We start from the raw sequence: 349 nt of genomic DNA on the forward strand, positions 1-349 counted from the left end.
CATCTTAACTCTTATAAAGATATCTCTGAGATGGATAATGATTACTCCCTCTAGAGAATCCGCTAACTTTAATGGACATGCAGATCACCTGGGGAATCTTGTTAAATGCAGATTTGCATTCAGTAGGGCTGGCTGGGGCCTGAGAGCTGCCATTCCTAACAGGCTCCAGGTGATGGTGCTGGCCAGCGGATCACTCTCAAGGCAAGGCTCTACACTGACATGTTATTCCATTCCGCCTCCCACAACTACCTCTCCCTTCTATCTCTTCTGCTTTAAAAAGTCCCGTGTATATCTCTTGAAGGAACAGATTGGACCAGCACTGGAAGTATAACCAAACAACCAAATCGAT

Source organism: Lynx canadensis, chromosome A3 (assembly GCF_007474595.2).
Source record: "Lynx canadensis isolate LIC74 chromosome A3, mLynCan4.pri.v2, whole genome shotgun sequence".
Classification (NCBI taxonomy): domain Eukaryota; kingdom Metazoa; phylum Chordata; class Mammalia; order Carnivora; family Felidae; genus Lynx; species Lynx canadensis.